This window comes from Natrix helvetica (genome assembly GCF_964273705.1).
Source record: "Natrix helvetica genome assembly, chromosome: 2".
NCBI classification, from domain to species: Eukaryota; Metazoa; Chordata; class Lepidosauria; order Squamata; family Natricidae; genus Natrix; species Natrix helvetica.
Window position 1 is genome coordinate 148,735,414 of NC_138552.1, and position 21,887 is coordinate 148,757,300.

A 21,887-nucleotide genomic window follows, 5' to 3' on the forward strand; every position below is an offset into this window, starting at 1 on the left:
AAACCATTATAACTGAAGCTAGTATCTAACATCCCTCCCCTCTTAGATGGAATAATCCTACTGGTAATATAGTCACGCAGGTAGATGGGCTTTTTGGTAGCTCTGCCTGACCTGCACAGTTCAGTCGGAGGGTGTTCTTCTTGGTGGAAGCTCCTGGAACCTTTCACAGGCCGCGGCTGGAGCTTCTAGAGCCAGTTCGCTCAGAGCTCACTGCGGGCCTGCAACACAAGAAGCTAAGTATTCCGGTGACTTTGGGTTCACAACCTGTTTGATCGTGGAGTCTCTTGTAGAGTGGCAGGCAACGTAACTAAACAAGACGGGACCAGTCTCTAAATAGTCAATACGAAGGACTGGCATCTCAGGGGTAGGGTCTGCAAGTAGTTCATTGGCGCTCTCGTTGATACCGGTCACTTCTACCCCCAGGGCTTCGAACTAGTCAAGCCCCAGGAGGCTCTGCAGGTCACCGCTGACCACCGTCACTGGAAGCTGGCCGCTGAAGTTGTTGAAGTTCACCCAGAAGGTGCCCTGACCCACGATGGGGACTCAGTTCCCCTGGTAATTGCGAAGGCGGATGTCAGGGGCACGAAGATGTTGCTTCTTCAGGCTAGGGATAGCCTGCTTTAGTGTAGACCACGGTATGATGGTCAATGATGACCCCGTGTCAATCTGCATCTCGCATGAAGATGAGGACTGTGACCTTCAGCTTTTTTGATCACTTTGTGCGGACTTGGGCGATTGAGGTGTGGTAGGTGACTCTGGTGTTGCCTTCTGAGCACCGTGGTGGTGGCTGCCATGCCCCTTGGTCGGGCCTCTGCTGGTGGTTAGGTCAGCTTCTTGGCTGCCAGATCGCTGTGGAGTGCTCGCTTCTGCCAACTTTGGTGATGTGCCCCTTTTGTTTGCAGTGCTGGCAGATAGCATTGCGGAAACGGGAAAACGATCTGGCATGGTCTCCTCCACAGCTAGCGCAAGGCGGGAGATGCGGTTTGAATTTGCGTGCCAGCTTTGTGCGGCTACTGCGCATGCAGCAGCTGTCATCTTCATCTTCTGAGTTCTTGGTCTCTGCAGCCTTGCAATATGCGCATGCGCTCTTCCGCGCGTTTTGCAGAGTGCTTTGACGCTGCAGAGTCTCTGTAGACTTGATGGCCGATTTTGACACCCTGGCTTCATCCAAGGCAATTTGTAGAATGAGGTTAGATTTGGCAAGTAACCTCCTCTGTTAATTAATGTCTCGTACACCGCATATAATGCGGTCAAGAATAAGTTCGTCTAGCTCTCGGAACTCGCAGTACGCTGCGGCCTTTCGTAGCGCCGCAATGTACTTGTTGATCAATTCACCTTCCTTCTGGTTGCGAATATTAAATTTGTGCCAGCAGACGTGCTAAGATGGCTTGGGAGTGTAGTGGGTCTTCAGCATCTGCTGGAGCATGGACAAAGCGACTGATTGTAGCAGGGTTGGTTCAAAGAGGTCTTTGGCAGTTTCCTGTCCACAGTAACCGAGGAACATGTTCTTCTTACAACCTTTAGAAAGGCCCATGAGGTCGTTGGCTTCGAGGAAGCAGTCAAACCTCAGCATATACAAGTCGCAGTGCTTGGTGACTGGGTCATATGGAGTCAGTGGGGGCGTGCATGGCCATTTTGTGTTCTGAGGGCATTCTGAGTTTGCTGCTCAAAAATGGCTGCTCGAAGCCGCGCTGAGCTCCAGTCTGGATATACTTGCTGGATTGCTACGCTCTTTTTGGTTCACCTAGTTGCCTTCCAATCCCACCTTCGTCGCCAGTGTTAGATCGGGTAATGGAAAGGCACACTCAGGCTAAAGGCAACAACAGCTCTTTATTGTAACAGAACAAGTATGTACAATCCAGCGAAGGTTCAGTCTGACAGCAGCCCTTTTATAGGGAGCTGTCAGACCCTTCGACCAATGAGATTAAACCTCTGTTCCCGCTGGAACAGAGTACCTTGGTGGAAACCATTATAACCGAAGCTAGTATCTAACAATTATCATCATCATCATCATTATTCTAGCCATTGTCTACCTGCTGCAAAATGAAGGACTCTTCCACATGTTTCCTACCAATACAATCCTGACCTTTCCTTTGCCAGTTAGGCCCACAATTTCTTGCTGATATCATTAATCCACCTTGTTTTAGGTCTCTTTTGTGGACACTTTTTATCAAGTGGGATCCATTCTATGACAGCCTTTTATTGTACACCTGCCATCAGTCCTTCTTGCTATGTGACCAGCCCATTTCAATTTCAATTCTTTTACTCTCTTTTTTTAAAAAGAATTTTATTGGTTTTTAAGCATTTATGGGGAAAGGTAAAAAGGTACATAGAAAATTTTGACAGCTCTCGTGCTAGTGGTAGAAATCCCTCCAAATCTCACAATTTTTACAATCTTAAAAACAACGTATAAAAGATAAGCATAAACAGAGTCTTGTTCTACATTATATCAACCATGTGTTCAATCATCTCTTTCTTTGTCACTTTCTAGTATATCAACAATTACCATAATATTTCAAATACATTTATTTTTGTGACCTGAGCCTTTTCGATATTGCTCCTTCCTCCCTGTCCCCAGATGAAGCCACAGTCCCCCCCTCTCCTTCATATCTTGTACATTACTATCTTTTTCACCACCTCCCCTATTTTCGTCCTTTAGGAGAGAAATATGTTTTTTAATGAAGACTTCTGCTTCCTCCACTGTATTAATTCTAATTCTATTTCCCTCCCAAAAAAATCAACATTTCCCTCTGGCAATAACCATCTAAACCAAACTCCTTACTTGTATAATTTCTTTGATAAGGAGGAATACTTCCTCCTTTTTTCCCTTATTTTTTTCAGAATTTGCTTAAGAATGGTAATTTCTTTATCTTTATATTTTAATGGTCCCTCCCTTTGGGCTCCTAGCACCTCATCCCTCATGGTCCTCTTAAGAAACTTAACATGTACCTCCCTTGGAACATTGTGTGTTCTAGCATATGCTGAATTAATCCTGTAACCAGATCCATATCCCACCACAACTGTTCTTTGTTTCTCTTAATATATTCTGCTAAAATTGTACTCATAATATCCTTAAGATCTTCATTTTCTGTCTCTGGTAGGTTCTGGAATCTGAGAAAAAAGGACATTCTTTCAAGTTCTATTTTTGCCATAAAATTTTCCAATTCTAAATTTCCCTTCCGGACTGCCTTAACCTCCTCCCCCAATCCAGCTTCCCCCTCCTCCAACACCCCAATTCTTTGTTTATTTTCTGTTATATGATGTTGTACACCTCTGAGTTCATCTTTGAGATCTGTCACCTCTTTTTTTTAGCTCATTTTGACCCCTCATAATTTCCTGAAACATTTGGGTAACAGATAGTTCTTTTGAGCTCTCTCCAGTCCCTTCTTGTTGTAACAATGAAGTAATTTTTGTCTGCTGCATGCTTGGACTTGAGGTGGCAGAAGCAGGAGCCGATAATGACTTGCCCGTTGGTGGTTTTTTGGGCCCCATTTATCTGAGTTCAGGGATGATAAGTCTTTTACAAAGAGAATGACATCAGTGGAGCGTGCAGCTGTGCCGGTCCAAGGCGGCAGGCAAATCCAAAAGTGAAAGGTTAGTTCTCCTTCACAGTTCCAAGGCACGAAGGTACACCAGAAAGAGATAAAGTCAAATAGTCAAAATTAATTAGGAAGCCCACATAACAGGAGAGGTCCAGAGCACCTTCAGATGGGGTATTAAGACAATTACCAGAGATTTTTTTTCCAAAGGTAGTTTCAAAAGGCAGGCTTCATTTATAAGTACAAAGACGAAGACGGAGGGGTGCCATCTTGGCTCCTCCTTTCGCAGGGAGAAGAACAAGGAGTTCCATAAAGTTTTTTCCTTTTAAGAAAACAGCTCAGCAATCACCTCTTGCAGCTGTGATATCAATCTTTCTCACATAGTTAGTACAAGTAGCAGGTCAGCCTTTATTCTCTCTCCATTCCGATATAGAGAGAGATAGTTCAAATGCCGCTTTGTCTGAGGGTAGGGTAAAGAGAAAGAAACACCCCCCTCTGATCTTCCAGTTTCAAATAGATTGAACAGAAACTTACAATAGTCTGCTGCTTATCCGTTAACGATGATTAAGGAGATTAGGACGGGTCTCTCCCCACCGGCATTCCAGCTGCTCTTCCTTCGATTAACTCCTTCCTCCTGGAGCCCATTAGGCGAAAGGGCAGACAGCCAGAAGCTGTTTCATGCCCCCCCCTCTGCTCCCCGGCTCCTAGGGTGAGGCTGGAAACACCCCCGCCGGCTGCCGCCGAGTCTGGGGGGTTCCAGCAAGCCGCCCTGCAGCAGGAGACCCCTCCAAGGCCCCCTGTGCTCCTGAAAGGAGCCCACCGGGGAGACGAGCAGTGGACAACACATCTGTCACCTTCAGGAACCGGAAGTGATCTCCCTTTTACTCTCTTGATGTATTGTAAACTTTCATTTGTTCTCTAATCCATGTGCAGGTCTTTCTACCTTGTTTTGTGATGCCGAGCATGTATCTTTCCATGGCTCGTTGTGCCACTTATGTCAATTGTGAGGTTAGTGTTCATGCTTTGCTGGCATCTGTTATAACAGGTAACACATACTGATTGAAGACTTTTCAGCCCTAGGGCGAAGTTGTTTTTGAAACTTATGCTTAACTTGTCGAATATCTACCAACCACATTTAACACACTATTCAATTTACTTATTGTGTCATCTTCCATTGAGATCTATTGGCCAAGATATATATAGTGGTCTACCATGTCTAGCTCTTCTCCAGATATAAACATTTATCTTTCTTTGCTGAATTTATTAAACATGAGCTGGTTCCTTTTCAGATTTATTTTTCTGCCAAATAATTCTACTGCTTTGTGCAGCTTCTGTTTGTGTCTTTGTAACTCGTCTGGGTTTTGTGAGAAGAGAACAACATCATCTGCAAATCTTAAATGATTTAAATAGTTGCCGTTGATTTTTATTCCATCTTTTGCCCACTCTAGTTTGCAAAACACTTCTTCAAAGTTAGCTGAGAAAAGGATAGCTAATATTGTATCACCTCATTCTATTTTGATTTCTACTTTAAAATCATTCAAATTGTCACCATTGTTTTTTCATATATTGATGTCATAAGTGCATGTAAGCAATGCTTGCTTGAATACTAAGTCAAATGCCTTTTTGTAGTCAATGAAAGCCATGCATAGTGGCATGGTGTACTGACTTTGTTTTTCAATGACCTGCTGAACAACCTTGATGTGATACATGGTGCTGTAACCATTTCTGAAATCTGCCTGCTTCTTTGGCTATACATCATTTAATGTTATTTTTTTTTTTTGCTATTATCTTGTGAAAAACTTGTACATGGCTGAAAGAAAGCTTATTGTGGGAAAACTCTAAATCGTCTTCGGCCCCTTTCTAAGAATCACTTCAGCATTTCCCCATGCATCAGGCATTTTTTTCTTCTCTGAGGCATCTCGAGGGAAGTTTTGCTAGTATCTGGGGTAAACTGCAACCACCAGCTTTCATTTCAAACGTAACACAGTCATTTCCTGAAGCTTTTACCTTTTTCCGTTGATTTTATGGCATTTAATATTTCTTCTACTCAGATGTCTGGTATTTCCTCTTTCTTGGGTGTTTTTACTTTTACGTGATTGTGATCTTTGTATAGCTCTGAATAGAATTTTCCAATTATTACTATCATTTCCAGTTTTGTTCAACACATAGAGCCATTTTTACATTTTAATGCAATAACCTTTCTTATATTTATAAGCTTGCATTTTGCTTTATTAATCCATTTCTTTTCTTCAATTGCCTCTTTCACAAGCTTCATGTTAAACTGATATGTTTATTTATTGATATATTTTCTCATGGTCTTGTGAAGTTCAGTATAGTCCAGTTTATTAGTGAAACTTCCAGTATTCTTCATCATCTCTCTTTTTTCATTAAATCAATAGTTTCATTAGATGTTTTTTATTGTACAAAATGTTTTTCCACTGGTATTAGATATAGTAGATTTGAGGACATTTTTGACTATTTATTTTGGTCCATAATGTTCATCTCTTTCAAATCTTGCAATAGAGTGAAGCTGTTTGATAAATTAATCTCAAAATCACTACTCTTCTCTAACAGCTTATCTCTCTTTATTTTCGTTTTTCATGACATCTTTATCATTTTCATATGCTCTTTTCGGAAGTCTATCTTCACTTTATCTCATATCATTCTATGGTCACTTTCAACATTAAAGCTATTGATGATAGTACAATTGCAAAATATGGTTTTATCATGATGTCAGTTTCACTTGTGTACCCAGATGGACTCTCCCATGTCCATTTTCTGCTAGCTTTTTTCTTGTAAAATGAGTTCATGATATAAAGTTCCTGCCCTTCAGCAAAATCTGTCCTTGAAGGTTAAGAATAACTTCTGCTTTCTTTTCCCAACTCATTCCTTTTTTATTTGCAAAGTCTTTGTATTTTGTGATTTTTCTCCCTTTCTCGTCAATACTTCCTTTGTATGTGTTTGCTCTTAAAGTTTGCTCTTATGAAACTCTTGTCTCTTTCTTCAACTTTCCTGCTCTAAGCTATTGCCCAGTCTTGTTACTGTCTGCTTTGCCTGCTATTTTGTTTTAAATATAACGGCCATATAATAATTTGTCTTTCCATATCTCTTTTCTGTTCTTATTTGGTCTTCCTTGCAGGCCAGTTTGATCTCTCCTACATTCAGCAAGCATTCCTGATGTTCCAGCTTCAGTGCATCTTCTTCGCTAACCTTCAGATATTATTTCAGTACTCTTTTTTTTTCCTTCAATCATCTGGACTACTTGCAACATTCTACACCTACCCATATTCCTGGTAGTAGAGTCTATCATGTTGATGAAGGATTTGATTCCTTTTTTGTTACCTTTCAGGTCTTCCTATCTGGGGCCTTTAGTTCTGCTTGAGTTCAGTCCACTGTTCCAGGTCTGTATTTATTGACTGGACTTGCCCAGGTGCTGATTACCTTGATGGTATTTTTTTCCACTGAGTTTGGATTTTAGAATCTTCTTAATACTCATCATGTATTCACTTCCAATCTTTTTCTTAACTTCCGTGTGCTTGATGATGTCAGCTTCAGGGATGCTCAAGCATTTTTAGTGATGATCTTCATTCAGAATAAGAATCACTTCCGCATTTTTCCATGCATCGGATATTTTCTCTCTCTTAGGCATCTCAAGTGTAGTTTTGCTGGTATCTTGTGTAACCTGTGACCATCAGCTTTCAGCATTTCAACCGTAACACAGTCATTTCCTGCAGCTTTGCTATTTTTCATTGATTTTAGGTCACTTGATATTTCCTCTACTAGGATGTCTGACATTTCCACTTTCGTGAGTATTGTTAATTTTGAATGATCTTGATGTTTGTATTTTCCAATTATTTCTAATGTTTTCTGTCTTCTTGTAAGCACAGATCCATCTTCATGTTTTAATACAAAAATGTTCTCATATGTATCAGCTTGCATTTTGCTTTAATAATTTCTTTGTTTTCTTTAGTTGCCTTTTTCACAAGCTTCATGTTAAACTGACCTGTTTCTTCTTCAGTATTGTTGTGCAATGACAAACAGTGATGGTGAGAACGAATCTCCTTGAAATATTCCTCTCTTATATTATTAACTTCTCCCTTTCTCTCACCATTGATTAGCAATGTCTTTCTTTGTGCCATAGATCTTGGAAAAAGCTTCTTCTTCTTTCTTTTGACTCATGCTACTTTTAGGCACTTGAGTATCCAATCATGTGACATGGAGTCAAATGCCTTCTTGTATCAATCCATGCTACATTCAATTTGGTCTTGCTTTTCTTGCAGTTTCCCAGAATCATCTTGCCAACCTGGAGCTGAATTTTTGTTCTTCTACTGTTAGGACAGTTTCCTTTCTGCTCAGGTGGAAAGAGCTTGTTTTAAGCCAGAAGGTGTTGGACTGCATCGGCTACTACATATTAGCCATTTGAAAGTTGTTCATAAGCAGGTATTTGTCCAGTAGTTGCCTGGTGCCCCCCTTTTGCTGGATTTTTTTATTATCAGGTAGGTTTTGTCAGATGTTAGCCACTCTGCAATTTCATCTCCTTGCAGTATGCTATTAAACTGCTTGGCAATGAGTAGGCATAGACGAGTCAGGTTTCCAACCAAAAACCATGCAGTTCATCTTCACCTGGTGCTGATAAATTCTTTCATTTCAGCCTTTTAAAAAAAATTCTTATCCACCTCCTTTAGCCAAGTTCTATTCTATTCCTTTGGGTTATCCCACGTCTGCATGGTGTTTTCCTTGTCAAGTGTTGATTGATTTGATACAATCTCTCAATTGATGGATTGGCAGGAATATTTCTGATTGGATTGAAATTGTAGGTTCTACCTGTAATGTGGAATTTGAACTTTATTCTGCTGATCTTCTGGGCTGTAGCTGTCATTTGCTGATTTGTTATTTCTAATGCTTCCTTAATCTTCCTTGTTTTTAGGTGATATTTCTTGATCCAATATTATTTGGTTTTGTTGTTCAGGTTCTTTTCTTTCATTTGTTCTACCCTGCTTGCATCTGACCACAGCTTGCTAATTTTATTTTCCAGCCTGAAATTACATTTTGGTAGTGTACCATTTGGCTGTTTTTCCTTTTTATTGATTTTGCATCCCAGGTATTCAGTTATAACTACAGCTATGCAGTATATTAGTTGGATTTCCTTGCAATGAGCTGCTGTTTATATTTGCTACTACAGTATTGGCATCTTTCAATGCTTGTGCTAGCTGTTTCTTTGGAACTTCTTTGGAGGCTTCAGTGCAGGCAACCTTATTCTGTGTTTTTATAAGATGCTCCGTGATTTTTTTTTCTTTCAATTCTTCTACTAATTTCACTAGAGAGCTTTGTTGTTTCTGAGGCAAAGATTAGGCAAAGTCCTGGTTTCTGTATATAAACAATACAATAGCTGTGCTGGCTTCTTCTACTGCCACTTCCCCCTGGTTTACCTTTACAATTTGAGTTATCTCTGCCAAGGGTGCTGGCCTGGTTACTCAGCTAGCAGCCATGAATTCTGGATATTTTCTGCCAAATGTCCAGGAATTCCAAAATTCCAAATTAGCACAGTTTCTGTAACCTGGGCAATGACTAAGCTGGTATATGTCTCTTTTAATTGCATTTCATATTTTTTTATGGCAGACATACTGTTTCTCTCTCTCCCCTAGTGAGGAGAAGGTTGGACATGTAGCCAGATGGAATGTATTAACTTGGCCGGCAAGGCTGTTGGCCAAAGCATGCTTGATGCCTTCTCCCTGGATGTTCTTAGCCGATGCCCCCTCCCGCAAACCACAGTATCATAATAAAAGGGAGGAATTAGTGCAGACTATCATCCCAACCCCACAGCCTAGGGTGCTAGCCACTCAACAGGCCACACCAGCACCAAACTTGTATGCTCAGGGGGAGGACCTCTCCAGAGCAATCAAAGCAGCACTCCCAATGGACCAGTGGTTTCAAGAAAATCAAATGTTATTAACTCAGCGAGAGGGTTTTGTCTGGAAGGGGTCAAAGTTATATGTACCAAGTGTGATACGGGTGGCCGTGCTGTGTCGCTGCCACGTTGTTCACTCGGCTGGACATTTTGGGTTCCTCAAGACTCTACATTTAGTAAATCACCAGTTCTGGTGGCACCACATGAGGAGGGACATAGAGGAAAATGTAAGGAGTTGTGTTGTTTGCACTACCATAAAGGCCTGGCCTGGCCAGCCTCCTGGACCTTTACAGCAGGTGGCAGATCCAATTCGACCATGGGAACAGATAGCCATGAACTTCATCGTAGATTTACCAGACAGCCAAGGGAACAGGGTCATTTGGACAATAATAGACCTGTTCTCCAAGCAGGCTCATTTTGTAGCATGTACCAGCCTTCCATCTGCTAGGAAGCTGGCCAAACTGTTCATTATCCATGTACATAGACTCCATGGCATCCCCAAAAGGATAATTTCAGGCAGGGGAGTGCAATTCACTGCCCAGTTCTGGCGTAGATTCGTGGCAATGGTGGAGTCTTCACAGGGACTTAGTACAGTCTTCCACTCCGTGACCAATGGTGCTGTGGAGAGAGCAAATGTGATGGTAGAGCACTACTTAAGATGTTACGTCCAGTACCAACAGATCGATTGGGCTGAACTCCTTCCCTTTGCAGAGGTTGCATATAACAATGCAGTGCACAAAAGTACGGGGTTTACCCCATTTCATGTGGCTACAGGGCAGGACTTCGTCCAAATTCTGGAGTGTCCTCAGGTGCGTCCAGATGATACGACCTCTCAGGAATGGATAGCCCAGGTGCAAAAGGTTTGGAAAGTGGTGAGGGATGCATTATGTCACTCTTTTGCCACAAATAAAAAGAATGCCAATAAAAGGTAGAAGGTGCAAGGATCTTTCCATGTAGGCCAGAGGGTATACCTCTCCACTAAATATCTCAGGCTACCATTGCCATGTAAGAAACTCAGGCCCAAATTTATTGGGCCTTTCCCAATTGTGCGAGTTATTAACCCGGTCACAGTGCAGCTAAGACTCCCCACTCTACTGAGGAAAACACATCCAGTCTTCCACTGCAGCCTGCTCCAATCAATTCAGGCATCTGATATTAGAGGAGACCCGCTACGGCCGCCAGCCCCGGTTACTGTAGATGGGAAACAGCACTATGTAGTGCAAGGTATACTAGATACCAGGTGGCACAGGGGACGGTTATAATACCTTGTATTATGGAAAGGTTATCCCCTGTTGGAGACATCATGGGTTCATAGCAAAGGCTGCAGGGTGCCCCACCTGGTAGCGAGATTCCACTGCAAACATCCCACAAAACCAGGGGGAAGGGGTCCTTCGACTCCTAACTGACTGTAATTTGTAGCTCCCCAAATGCTGTCCCATTGGTAGGGGGCTGCATGTCAGCTCTGGCCAGCCCAGAGGCCTGGAGCTGCCGTTCAGCCAGCTGCCAAGACTAACCAGGCTTCACTACTACACAAACAGCTGAGTAAATCTACAAAGCTAGTGATAACTGACTGACAACAATCCACGATTAATTGCTGGGTGGTTTTTGTTCTGGGTTACGAGGGGATGGGTGTGCGCATGCGTGAGGTGCAGGTTATCCTAATTACTAAGTAACTATAAAAGGTGGTGGGGAGCACCGGGTGGCAGCTCTGACAATTTATTCATTGCCTCAGTGCTTTGTTGGTCAGTTCATGCCAAAGGAAGAATACAAACTGCATTTCAAACCGTTTCTGTGTTTGGCTGTTTTCATTACCCTTCGGAACCTGACAACCAGTTCTTTCTTTTTCCTGGTTTCCTTTGAGACCTCCTGTGAAAAGAATTTGGTGAAGCACAATCAAAATTAACTTTTAATGCATTATAAAATCTCCCTTAAAGAGGCTGTTCTGTTTCTTATTATCATGTATGATACTTACAGTCTTCGCTCTGCTGATAGCTTTCTGGTACGTATTTGTCCTTTAGCACCTTGTACTTCCTTTCCACATTTCTGTCAGCATCTCCTGGCAAAAAAAAAAAAAAAGAATTAGAACTTCTACAGTCAAACTTAAGATGAAGCAAATGACTTTTTTTTTTTTTAGAATGAAAACTATTAAAATGTTGTTCAGTTAAAATAGTACTCACTTGCTGGGTTGTCTTTCATTTTGTTCTGCTGTTCCTTATTCTCACTCATAAGAGCCATTCTCCTCTTCCAACTAAAGGCAACTCAATTTCGAAAGAAAGGATTCTAGAGATAGAAAGCCAATTGGTTTTTTAAAAATACACACATGGTCGATTTTTCCACTTATGAAAAAAAAGATTGATAAGAACAAAGGTTCAGTTGGATCCCATATGCTAGTGATGGCTAACCTTTTACATCACCGCGTGCTGGCCTGCATTCTGGAAATGGCACACAAAACTATCCTGCCTGGACCGCGCGACCTTGCTGGCCTTTGCGTGCGGGAGTGCCAAAATCCGGAAGAACACTGTTCTGGTGCACATGTGTGTGCTGGCACCCAAACCTCTGGTTTCTGGAGTGTGGGTGTGTGGCTACGAGCAGCTGGCCATCATGCATGTGTGCCAGAATACTGTTCCTCTGGGTTTTGGTGCTCCCACGCATGCGAAGGCCAGCTGATCAGCAGACATGCGTGTACATGAACACAGGAGCACGGAAGAGGAGCCAGCGAGGTCATACATCCCACCTGGAATGGCTCATGTGCCATAGGTTCACCTAGGCTAATCCATGTGCCATGACCATATGCTAATCTTATTTAGAGTGTTAGATCAGTTGTTGGACCTGTAAGCCAACTTTTACATTGGGCCTTCAGGCCTGCCACATTTTCTGCTGTGGAAAAAGCAGGAGGGGAGATTATGTGGAGTAAGAGTGATATATAGTCAAAATAACATTCCTATCTCAGAAAGTCAAGACAAACACAATATTCAATCTGAATTCAGCAACAGCCCTTTATTTTCTGCCTGAGCTGGTGATATACAATATATTGCATGGCCATTATTTCTGTGATACAGTGTACTTTTCTTACTCTTTTTCTGTCCACAGCAGATCATCCTTTTGGATGATCAGAATAAGAGAGAGAAAATCTATTACATTTAGAGAGCACCTGCGTATTGAACATTTAAATAGAAAGCATTCATAGGATAAGCTGAGCCATGATGAAGGCACTGTTTAATCCATGCAGCACGCTGACTTTTAATTACAGATTGTGGGTTTATGCAACAATCTAGATTGTGTTTATTAGCTAGTTTGTGGGCCAGAATGTGATAGCTATTCATCGTGGTGAGATCTCACAATAAAAATGCTGCCCACACCAAATTAGGTAAGTCTGATGACCAACAATAGCCTGACCTGGTTTTTTAAATTATTATTATTAACTGAATGCAAAAAACAAAGAAAGATACACAAAATTATAAAAGGGAGAAAAAGGTAAAAAAGAAGAAACATGGAAGATGTGTACTTACAAACAACAAATTGATGTCATAATTCATGCAGACATTCATAGCTATAGTTATCAAAGTTTTGGAATCATACATTTGTCTTTCTTGTACTGAACCATAAGTCTTTTGATTCTTTTTTGTCCAAAAGTAAAAAAAAAATAAAGTGCTAATTTCACTGCATCCCCAATAACAAATGATATAAGATCATTTCAAAACATCATTTGTTATTGGAAAGGCTATAATCTAAAAAATTCAAACTCTTGAATTTTTTAATCTGTCTATTATTGGTTAAGACATGCAAGCAAAGCAAAACGAAAAAGAATTATATACATATCCGGATCATATTAATTGTTATTATTACTAGTGAAACTAGTTCTCCGTACACTTTCCCCTTCATACAGAATCAGTAATTGAAATCTGAAAATAAAGAACATTTTATCCAAACTTATGCCGTCATAGCTTGACCAGTGACGTGCGGTGAGGTTTATGGCTGGTGAGGCTGGTGATGTCATCAGCGTGAGCCGCGGTCCCCTTCATGTTGACTCAGGGAGGAGGGGAATGGGACCATGTGTGCAGGAGGCTAGCGCTGAGGACCTTCTTGCACAGGTGGTCCCATTCCCCTCCTTCCTGCTTGCATTGGCTGCCATCTCCCCCAGCGCCGCTCGCTGCCTTCAGGGGCTCCTCCCTCCCCCTGACTCAGGAAGGTGGGGAATGGGACCACATCATCCTCCCTCCTGCGCACATCCCATTCCCCGCCTTCCTAAGTCAACATGAAGGGGACCGCCTCCCCTGCCTCCCCTGACCGCATGTCCCTGAGCTTGACATAGCAGCAGCTTTCCTCTCTTTCACCCACTTCCAGACCAATTCAGGACTACAAAAAAAAACTGACGTGAAAATGTCAAATATAACACAGCAATTAAGTTCGCAGCTTATTGTCACCAATAACATCAGTGGAACTTCTTGGTTTTTTTTTTATTATTATTATTATTTCCTAAAAATCATCTCCCATAATTTTACAGTACAAGATACTGGTCTGTTTTTCCTCAACTTTGGGGATGCAAAGCAGAGGTGGGTTCCTACCGGTTCGGATGGGTTTGGCCAAGTAGGTAGTAACTCGGCCTGCCATGCCCCTGCACCGGTTCTAGTGTCGGCAACGCCATCTTGATTTTTGGTTCTGCACATGTGCAGAACAATCTACATTGCAAACATGTACTTTCCCCCCCACTTCTAATGTGCGCATGCGAAGACCTTTTTAGCTGCAAACGGGTGCCAAACCGACCCCTGATGCAAAGTCTGAGAGGGATGGTAGCTAACTGTTTCCAGGTCCTCTATTGTGTTGAGAGTGAAACTGCTGCCTCTGCTCTCTTCCACCTTTAACAGGGTTATTTTAGGTCTGCATTAAAAGGCATTGCCCATTGATTTAAGAAGAGCCTCTATACCAGGGGTGTCAAACTTGTGGCTTGCAGGATGGATACGTCATGTGCTAGCCCCAGCCCCGCCTGGTTTAATGAAGGGGGGGAAAGTCGTGATACATCACATGATGACGCAGTGGTGATGCAAGTTTGACACCCTTGCTCTATACACTACAGAGGGAAGATTGGATTGGCTGTGCTATTCTACCTTATTTTGTGGTCCAAGTAAATAAAAAGGGGTGAAAGGCAAAGAAATAAGCCCAGATTAGCCCATATAAGTTAGGAATGTTTGCTTTGCTTTCCCCTTTCCTCTCCATTCTTTTTTGAGCTCATTCTGGCCTCAGTGATTCCCCTGTCCTTCACCTACACTCAGATGTTGCCCTTCGGTCATGGCTGGTCAGCAACTTCAATGATGTTTCAATCACAATCATTGAACATAGTTTTGATCTTCTCCTGCATTAACTTTTTGACATAGTGTCCTCAAGGATTATTGTATTGAACAATTCCTGAAAGCTTTGAACTTTTTAATACTTTGTATTATTCTTCCGGCATCTTTCAGATAAACATCCTATGAGACTCTGTTTCATTTGCAAACCTCCGTTATTATTTGCTTAATTCCTTATCTTCAAGAAGCAAAGCAAATTTTGTTTTATTTTTAGCTGATATTTTTCTCCCTACAGACATTTTTTTCTCCTTTGTCTTGTCTAATCAGTAGTGCTTTGTTGGTAGTAAATTACTAAACACTGTTGACTTTGGACATACATTATACAACTCTACACTGCCTGTTAATAGAATAAACAGTAACTTGAAATATCCTTTCGTTTGGTTCTTCGAAGATTTAAGGGATGAGAATCAATGTTGCAGAAAATTCAAGACAATGGGAGCAACCGGGGTGAGGGCATACTAGCTGAATCTGTCAAATTTCTCCCCACAGCTCACATTATTTTCTAAAACAAACAGCACTCAATTCTTTGCATTCTGATAATAAAAAAATGTTGGTGAACTTTCAGAAACTCCTTATAAAATATGAAGTGAAATAAATGCAGAGTTGTCTTTAGGAAGCAAATTCAATTACTACAGCAATTTTTTACTACAGTCATCTTGCAACTGCCTGGGTGAGGAATCCCAACTTCCAAGAACTTCCTCTGCTCTGTAAAAAAAAAGCCTACTTCCTACTAGACTTTATGCCAACAGAAAGTCCTGGATCTATCATACTACATCAGGACTGGAGCCTTTGTTCACCTATAGCCTATTGGCAAGAAATGTAGCATTAATTTATTCCTATGTAGGCCTTCCCATACACACATGCACTCAGTACTCAACATTAAAAGAGATTTCTTAAACTTCATCTTTTTTGTGTACAATTGGTTTCACAACAAACAGGGCATTGTGGATGCTATAATGCTACAGGCCTTTGATACAATGCCTTACCAAAGGGTTTCGTTCAGTGATGTGATTTTAGCTTGATTCTAGTGCAGTCTCCAATGGGCTAGATCAGTGGTGAAATTCAAAAAAAAAATTACTACTGATTTTGTGGGCATAGCTTGGTGGATGTGGCAGGGGAAGGATACTGCAAAATCTCCATCCCCCGCCCCCACTTTGGGGCCAGCCAGAGGTGGTATTTGCCGGTTCTCCAAAGTACTCAGAATTTCTGCTACCGGTTCTCCAGAACCTGCTGAATTTCACCCCTGGGCTAGATCACTTACAATTTGTCTTATCCAAGACTTCTTTGACACTCTGCATAGAAACAACTCCCATAGACTTGGATACATTACACAGGTAGTTCTCTGATGGATTCAGAGATCCGACATCGCAGGGTTCATTCCAAAATGCCTTCCTCCCTTCCGAGGGTTTATTCTTTTATACAGTTTGTTACAAGCAAAGCAATGAGCATATAGCAACAGGATTGTAATTGGCACATTCTCCTTGTCAATCTCTAAGAACAACCCACCCTGGGTAGAATCAAGATCACTCAATAGTTCCTGGTAGTGCCTGGTGAAGCTAATTGGGTGAGCTCATAGGTTAAGAGGTAAACAGCTACTGAGATCATGGCAGTTTGCTGTGCATGTCTTTACGTAACCTTTCCTCTATTCCTACAGTTCTCAACTTACAACAGTTTGTTTAGTGGCCATTCAAAATTACAATGGCGCTTAAAAAAAGTGACGACCATTTTTTACACGTACGACTGTTGCAGTATCCCCATGATCATGTGATCAAAATTCAGACACTTGGCAACTGATTCGTATTTATGATGGTTGCACTGTCCTGGGGTCATGTGATCCCCTTTTGCGTCCTTCTGATGTGCAAAATCAATGGAGAAGGCAGATTTGCTTAGCCAACAGGTTGCTAACTTAACAAGTGCAGTGATTCCCTTAGCAAATGTGGCAAGAAAGGTGGTAAAGTTGGGCAGAACTCACTTAACAAATTTCACACATAGACACATACGTGGTGGCAAGTCGAGGACATCCTATACTGCCTAAGAAAAACTGATCTACATGTAATCAAAGTTTGGTCTCTTGAGGTCTTTCAAAAATATCATTTCAGCATGCATGAGATAAAATGTTAACTTGTCCCACACTGCTTTCTCAAGGAAATCTCCTGCTTTTTTTCTTATTAGTATCAGCCCAATTGTGATTTAAAGAAAAAGATACTCAGGTCTATGGAGATTCTCAGTTATCCAAGTCATGGTTGTTCAAAAGGTGCTTTTTCAAGAGGCAACTGGACATTCTTGGTTTTTCTTGGAAGAAGTTTTGCTTCCCATCCAAGAAGCTTCTCCAGCCCTGAATGGATGGTGTGGAATGAAAGGATTTATACTCCTTGCAGACAGTTGGTCATTTGCATTCTTTTTAGAGAGTTGTTGAGGCCACTTGGAGGTTTTTATGTCCTCAGGGTCATCTGAGTTGTTGTGCAAATGGGTGTGGCAACCCTGAGGACACAGATAAACCTCCAGGTGGCCTCAATGACTCTCCAAAAGGATGAAAATGACCAGCTGTCTGCAAGGAGTATAAATAGCAATAGAATTTAGACTTATATACAGCTTCACAGTGCTTTACAGCCCTCTCTAAGCTGTTTATAGAGTCAGCCTATTGCCCCCAACAATCTGGGTCCTCATTTTACACACCTCAGAAGGATGGAAGGATGAGTCAACCTTGAGCCTGATGAGATTCAAACTGCTAAATTGCAGGCAGCTGGCAGTCAGCAGAAGTAGCCTGCAGTACTGCATTCTTACCACTGCGCCACCTCGGCTCTTCCATTCCCCACCATCCAGCCAGAGCTGAAGAAGCCTCTTGGATAAGAAGCAAAATGTCTTCAAAGATAAACAAGGAAGTCCAGTTGTCTCTTGAAAAAGCACCTTTGCGACAACAGATACCCATCTGTGTTACCCATGCATGTAATCATGACAGGGGCAGCACCGCGGGGGATCCCGGGATCAGCGGCGGCTGGTGGGGGCCCCCCGTCTCGCTCCAGGCACTGGGGAGCATGATGGGGAGACGCTCTGGCGTCTTCGCTGCGAGGCTGTGCGGAGAATAAGCAAGCAGAAGGATGCGGCTGCGGTGCGGTGAGGCGTAAACTCCCTTCCATTCCCTTTACCAAGTTGGAGAAACTGTCAGCAGTTTAAATTTTTTCCTTTCGGCTTGATTTGGAGAGGCGCGGCTGGAGGGAGCGGGATTCCCCCCCCCCTCGGATAGGCGGCTTGGAACAATTCTGCTCTCAGCCCCAGGGGAAGGAGGAGGGGGGAGAGCCAACCAATGATGTCACGCTCTTACTAAAAGTGAATTTTCGGACTTAACCCCATAACATATTGATGATCTGGAAACTTTGGGAACTTTGAACTTTGAAAACTTTGTTATGCCTCTAAACCCGAAGCTGGCAGGGCAAGATGGCACACTTCCGTTGTCTTTATGAACTGTGAAACCTGACTCCACCTTTAAAACTTCAGGCTTCCGGTCTTTGTCTCTGTGCTACTCAGACAAATCTCTTGTTGATTGCTACCTTTTGCACTCCCTGGAATGAAAAACTCTGCTCTATTGCCAGGGTGATTAGAAAAACCCTCTTCTGCCTGGACCCTCTGTCTCCTGGACTCTTCTGGCTGTTCTGCCTCTCTGACTGACCATTCTCTACACTGACTGAACTCTTTATTCCATAAACAATGCCTCCCAAAAGACCACCTCCTGGAAAGCCTGGCTTTGCTACCTCTGCCCCGACATCTGCAACCTCCAGTCCTAGTACACAATCAACGATAACAGCTTTGATGCAACCTAAAAGTACAGAGACGGAGTTTCAACAAATGTTCCAGCAACTTTTACAGGGACAAGAGGAAATAAAGAAACAACTAAAGGAGATGAAAGAAGAAATTAAAGAGAACCAGGCTCAAATTAATAAGAACTCACAGAGACTGGATCTTTTGGAGGGTGGGACGGCTGAGATGAGGGAGGGGATGGAAGGGGTGCAGAAGGGAAACAAAGAACTTGATACCCAACAGATGAAAATAGAGTTTGAGAGAATGTCCTTTTACCTTAGATTCCAAAACGTGATGGAGGCAGATGATGAAAATATAAGGGACATCATGACAAGTATTTTGGCTGAATACATCCAGAAAGAGAAACAACAGATGGGGTGGGAGATAGACCTGGTTTATAGAGTGAACTCAGCCTATGCTAGAACACATAACGTACCCAGGGAGGTACACATTAAATTTCTCAGAAAAAGTACAAGAGATGAAATTCTGAGTGCACAAAGGGGGCAAGCCTTGACATACCAAGATGGGGAAATAACCATTCTGAAACAGATCCCCAAGAAAGTGAGGGGAAAAAGAAAAAGCTATTCACAATTAGCGAATAAATTATACCAGAAGGGGGTGTGGTTTAGATGGCTGATGCCTGAAGGTATGTTAATATTCTGGGAGGAGACAAGAGTTAGAATTAATACACCCATAGAGGCGCAGGCTTTTATGGAAAAAAACAAAGCACTCCTAGAAAAACCAGATGATCCTACAACAGACATGCAGGACACGGGAGGGGCCGGAGCTCTGTCGGCGGGGGGAGATGGGGCAATACTGAGAAAGCTCAGATCACAAAAATGACCAAGAAAACTCACCTGACATAAACTGATCGAAATCATTAACTGAATCTATATGCTGACTATATGTTACTACTTAGTGATGAATTTTGTGTAAATGTATACTATGAGTATGGAGGGAGGGGGCACCTACCGCACATCGCAACTGCCAAAATTTGTAACCTTTCCTATACCTTTTTCCCTGTAAAATGTTAAAAAAACCAATAAAACTTTGTTTAAAAAACAAGAAAAAGCACCTTTGTGACAACAGATACCCATCTGTGTTACCCATGCATGTAATCATGACAGGTTTAGTAACAAAATTTTAGCTTTATCAATGATACTTGTTTTAATTGATATAATTCATAAACATGGCTAAGAATATTTTTAGAGTTCCATGGGTCTATTTCTATGCATTTGAATAGAAACAGAATTTATGGTTTTGAAATGACGATGGTAATTTGCTTTCAGTATGATAAATTGTCTTCCATTTCATTCTTTCTAAAAAAAGTAAGTCCTGGCATTCTGAAGATTATCCAATTGTCTTATAGCATGAACTTTGTTGAATCATATTCTGATGCATTAACGTATATATTATGATCCTAAGATCATATTCAGTAGTGAGCTGTCAGAATTGAACTGTGAAAATCCAAAGAACCTAACCATAAATTAGGGGTTTTTTGTTTTGTTTTTTTGATGTCTTGGTTGTCATGTAGTGATCATCTGGTGTTTTGCAGTAGAAATTTGTTAACTTACAGTACCTTTATAAAGTTTACTTTGCATTTAAATTAGGCAACTCTGGGTTTGATCGTATATTCTGAAATTGGCTGCATAAGTTTGAATTTAAATGGTGGAGTTTATCATGCATTCAAACACCATGATGAAGCCTGAATTTGATATGCATGGATACATCTCAAGTAATATATCCTCAAGCTATTCAAAGCAGCAGCAATCTTAGCCAAGGGGAAAGAATGATTTCATTTTAACCTAATGACCTAATTTACCTTCAGTTTAATTCTGCTAAAGTGTTTTTGATGGGGGTGAAAAGGGAGAACAGGGGCATAGATGCTAGCTCTGCTTTTCTCAACCTTCTTGTAGTTCTCCATGTGATAAGGATAATAGTCTGTAGTAGAGTCTTCTCTGTCCATGGAAGCTTTCTGGTTGTTTTAAAATTTTGAATGATAGTCCTCGACTTACAAATATTTGTTTAGCGATGGTTTGAAGTTGCAACGGCGCTGAAAAAAGTGAGTTATGGCTGTTTTTCACACTTAAAGATAGTTGCAGCGTCCCCATGGTCATGTGATCAAAATCCCGATGCTTTGCAACTTGTTTATATTTATAATGGTTGCAGTGCCCTGGGGTCATGTGATCACCTGTTGCGAACACCTTATAAACAAAGTCAATAGGGAAGCCCAATTCAATTAACAACTGTGCTATGGCACTAACTTAACAAGTGCAGTGATTCACTTAACCAAAGGTCATAAAATGGGGCAATATTCATTGCATGACAGCTGTCTCTCCTAGCAACAGAAATGTTGGATTTAATTCAGAGGTGGTATTCAGCAGGTTCTGACCAGTTCTGGAGAACCGGTAGCAGAAATTTTGAGTAGTTCAGAAAACCGGTAAATACTAATTCTGACGGGCCCCACCCCCATCTATTCTCTGCCTCCTGAGTCCCAGCTGAACAGAAGGAAATGGGGATTTTGCAGTATCCTTTCCCTGCCACACCCACCAAGCCATGCCCACCAAGCCATGCTCACAGAATTGGCAGTAAAAAAAATTTGAATCCTACCACTGATTTAATTGTGGTCATAAATTGAGGACTATCTGTAAGAGGGGTCATAAAGAGAGAATGCTGTGAGCAGGGGCGGATTTTCCTATAGGCTAGCTAGGCTTCAGCCTAGGGCCTCAAGATCAAGAGGGGCCTTTTATTTTTATTTATTATCTGTGCCACATTTTTTATAAAGGTTAGTACCAATTACAACACGTTTCATTTAATATATTGATATATATCACAGTAATGATGTATTTTATTATCTCTCATGTAATTTAAAAACTTAAAAATGGGAGGTGAAAGGGCCCCATAAGTGGAATAGCCTAGGGCCTCTTTTCATCTAAATCCGGCCCTGGCTGTGAGCACAGTAGTCTCTGTTCTCCCTTTTCAGCTGAAGAGTCTACCCTTCTAGAAAGGAGTACAATTTTTTTCCTTTGACAATTTTCTGTAACAAAGTATACTATATTTTCCTGAGTCAGTTAATCTTAATCCTTACTTATAGAATGGATTAAACATTGTCATATCTTTCCTATCCAGCCCAGATACAGATTTTTGACATACATACATACATGAGGAAACCTGATGTAAATTACATTCCAGGAATACAGAGTTTCAATTAAATACTGAACATACTTTTTCTTTGGGGTTTAAGTCCCTTTGGCTTGTTCATATCTTTTCTCCAAGAAGAAATATAAAATATATAACTGGTGA